This window comes from Pinus tabuliformis, chromosome 6, assembly GCF_031772625.1.
Source record: "Pinus tabuliformis cultivar Carrire ecotype Pingquan chromosome 6, CPIR1, whole genome shotgun sequence".
Classification (NCBI taxonomy): Eukaryota; Viridiplantae; Streptophyta; class Pinopsida; order Pinales; family Pinaceae; genus Pinus; species Pinus tabuliformis.
Genome location: NC_142292.1, coordinates 457,940,374 through 457,944,519, shown reverse-complemented (window position 1 = coordinate 457,944,519; position 4,146 = coordinate 457,940,374). Strand labels below are relative to the sequence as shown.

The 4,146-nt window shown below is 34.0% G+C and overlaps 1 pseudogene; it reads right to left on the bottom strand.

The window, feature by feature from the left end:
* Positions 1-1,200: 1,200 nt before the first annotated feature.
* LOC149259282 (uncharacterized protein At1g01500-like) lies at positions 1,201-3,437 on the bottom strand (annotated as a pseudogene).
* Positions 3,438-4,146: the final 709 nt, after the last annotated feature.

Sequence of the window (4,146 nt, the reverse complement as noted above, 5' to 3'; positions counted from 1 at the left end):
AATTTTATTTTAATTAATTAAAAAAGTTAATGTAAATATACTTGATTATACCAAAAAGAAATATTATAAGATTAAAATTTGAAAATTATATTTTAATCATTAACACACATACACACATAAATTTCATTTTAATTATTTAAAAAGTTAATATAGATATACTTGATTATATAATTTTTTTTTTATAAGATTAAAATTTAAAAGTTCGTATTTTAATCATTAAAAATACAAAGATGTATATTATAAAATATATATTAAAATTTCATTTTAATTATTTAAAAAAAATAATATAGATATATTTGATTATACCAAAAAGAAATATTATAAGATTAAAATTTAAAACTTCTATTTTAATCATTAAAAAAACATCATGTATATTATAAAATTTAACTATGACCAATTTAATAAACATATATTTAATAATCCCAAAAACAAATATTATCAAATTATAATATAAAATTTCTATTTTAATCATTAAACAAGAAGTTTAATATACCCACACTTAATAATACATTTAATACTGGTAAAAACAACTCTCATTAATATACCCACACTTAATAATACATTTAATAATGGTAAAAACAACTCTAAGTATGACTTAATGTGTAATTTCTATCTTTCTTATTATGCAAACACATTATCACATAATGATATCTTTAAAGACACCCAAGTCAAAATTTCATCCAATAATGCAAAGCTTTTAAACATTATCACACTTTCCCATACTACTACTTTTATCACTAGGAAAGTACTATCATACACTTCAAAACATATATATATATATATATATATATATATATATAAAAGTGGGAAGAAAATAATCATACACTTCAAAGCATATATATATATATATATATATATATATATATATATATTAGAAAACGACATTTTTAAAACATTTAAAAAAAATAAAAATAAATAAATAAATAGATTTTTCATAAGAGAGCATGTGACACTGAGTTTTCAAAAAGCTCCCCATCTCTATAAAGTTTTTGTACACAGTTCTATATACAACCATAATAAATCAACTACACTAAATCAGTCAAATCATTTTTGCCCTTAATTTCATAACAAATCAATTTAATATAACGATAAATCATTCATTTATAAATATTATTATTTTCTATGTTATTATTGTTAAAAATAATAAACCATTTTCGATTTTGAAATTCACGTGACTTTCTGAATTTCAATATAATAAGATCAAATGCTCTTCATCTGAAACATACAGAGGAAGGTTCGACTTCTATAGAATGGTTTTTCGAGAGAGGGGAATTTGTGAAAGTTTGGCTTCATGGAACTCCATTTTGACGGATAATCTATAGTGCAACAACACTCCACAGTCCATGACTCTTGACGGATTTGGAGAACATGATCGTCTTTGACAAAACATTTCTTGTCCAAAGTCCCACAAAATAGAGTCTCTTCTATGATGCAAATGTCTAAGCAAACTTTACTCATAGTGTGAATAACATACTCCCGATCGTGATGAGGAAGAGGGCAGGTGAGGATGGTAGAAGTGATCATGATAAGGGAAGGACAGATGGATGTGACTGCAGAGATGAGGCTACCCTTCCAACAAAAGTAATGAGTAATCGGCCAGCTCTTGGCTCAAGACACTGGAGTGGGGAAGGTGGATTGAAGATGATTAGCAAAAGTGGCGGCGGTAATGGCAAAACGAGAAGGGCGACGAAGAGGTATTATATGAAGGTGGTGGAGAGTGAGGAAAGGGTAGTTCAGACAGATTGAAGAAGGAGCAGAACGTGGCGCAGCTAGGAAGCATCATCAGGGTGGTCTGCGGTCTCTGGTATGTTCAACCTGCATTCTCTGTCTCCGTATTAAACATTTCTATAGGTAGAATGGATAGGAGTCAGTATTATGAAGATCTTGATGTTGAAAAGAGCCTGAGAGAGCTTGGATGTCCCTCTGTGTTTCATTGGGAGGATCAACCGGACTTGTTCCGAGGGGGGTACCCTGAGGAAAAGGGAAATTGCAGTCGGGAGTATAGTCTGAGAAATAATGCGGAAAACCATGGAGAGAGCTCCACGGTAAGAACAGAGGGATGGTCAGGTAGTGGGGAGACGAAGATAGTGCCCTTAGCCCTCCAACTGATTCGCATGACAGAGGGCTTAATTCATTTCTTGTACCCGGAGAAAGGATATCAGTGCCAGAGTCAAAAAAATGAAGGGGAATGCAGTAGGGACAGAGAAGTTACCAAAGGGAAATTGGTAAGCAAAGACGACAAGGAAAATGTTTATAAACTGACACCTGCGATTACTGATTGTTTACAGGAGAAGGTAGGTGAGAGGATGGCACGGCCAGGTCGTGGAAGAGGTCGCGGTAGCAGAGGCCGTCCAAGGCAAGGAAACCTGGGTGGTAGGTCAATGGAAGAACCAGGAAACCAGCGTAGAGGGAGACGGTCCACCCTGTCAGCGGTGCAGGAGGTGGCTCGCGCTTACCAGGAAGGAACAGACGAGGACATCCGACGTATCATCCAAAATATGGAATCTAGTGTGCTAGAGGAACAGTCGGAATCAGAGACAGAAGAATGGGCAGCAATGGTTAGTGACCCAGGAAACACGAGGGGAAGGATGACACTCTACAGGCAATCTTTGCATATTTACTGGGTCCTAAAAAGCCTATTGGCAAAGGCACTGGAACAGGTTGCAAAGGAAATGGCGGATATTGCCAATGGGCTGCCAGACCTGCAGAAGGAAATGAAAAATTTCCAAGTCATTATGATCAATCAGAACAATAAACTGGAGGAGATGTCTCAGATTCTATCCAGGATGGTAGACTCGCACCCGAGCCAGGAGGAACATATGGATATCCCCATGGATATGGACCAGAAGACTGGAACCAGAAAGGCATGATTCACTTGTGGCTATGCAGTGGGCTTTTTGATCTTTTTTATTTACAGTATTATGCAAAATAGTAGCTTGATAGGTAGTTTTAGTTGTATAGTGTATATAGCCAGTATGGAAAGACTTGTTAAATTTTGCTTTTGGAATGCTTATAGTAAATTCAAGTGGCCAACAGACCTGGTTTCCCTTCGGGGCAGGTTGAGGCCACCAAAACGATGTATTTGGTCTCTTTGTTTAGCATAAATAGAAAAGAATGGTACTACCTCCACTTACAAAAAAAAAAAAAAAATTAGTGTGAATAACGTAAGTTTCCACCAATGTGTTTTCGTCATTTCTATCACATTTGAACGTGAGAAAAGGATTTACTGACAGATGGATCCATTTTCTGTTAATTTCTAGATCCGTTGAGTTGCTGCGAGGTGAATGGTGAGCCATCAAAGATCAAGGCGCAAGATCAAACCCACATGCATCAATTTTGATGTAGAACACCTTAATGTTGAACCATGTAATATCTGGTTGCTGTTGCAACTGCGTCTTCATCCAACTTGCAGATTTAGAATAAATTTCTTTGAACATTTTTGGTGTCATGACGGACACATGATAACTTTAAAGTAAATATCAGTTCAATAACGTGGATAAATCAACCATTTTTGTTTTCCCATGAATGACTCTGAGAACCGAGATCATACATCTGTTTCCATTTCAAGATCTCTACATAAAGAGGAAAAAGAAAATTTGAAGTTGAATAAAGATGCAAGAAGTTGAGGATCTACAACTAAAAAAAAGGTAAAAATATAGGAATTATGACAGATTTTCTTGACATCACGCTTCATCATCTGTGGTTCAGAAGAAAGCACGGTTAGTTTTCTTAATGGAAGATAAAAGTTGTTAAATAAAATGTTTAAACGACCCCATGGTAGTGACTATTATTGCTATCTTAATCTGACTAGTAGTTGGAAATCTCATTTATGTGGTTTAAAGGAATGAAACAGTCTAGTTCTTGTGACAATGGAAGTTAAAGTTGCTTCAGAAAAAAAAATAAAAATGAATATGATTAAATACCAAAGAAAATTTTAAATTCGTGAGTTTTTCAAGAGAAGTATTTATGTACCTTGATGTTTCGATTTTGAAAAAAAAATTGTACTGTTAATGGAGTTCATGAATACTTATAGGCAAACCCAGTGAACTTCACAATTTGTTGAAAATATGAATCGCAAATTTGAAAGAGTAAATTTATCAAAGATAAATGTGAAGCTATTTTCTGCTTAAATAAATTATAAATATC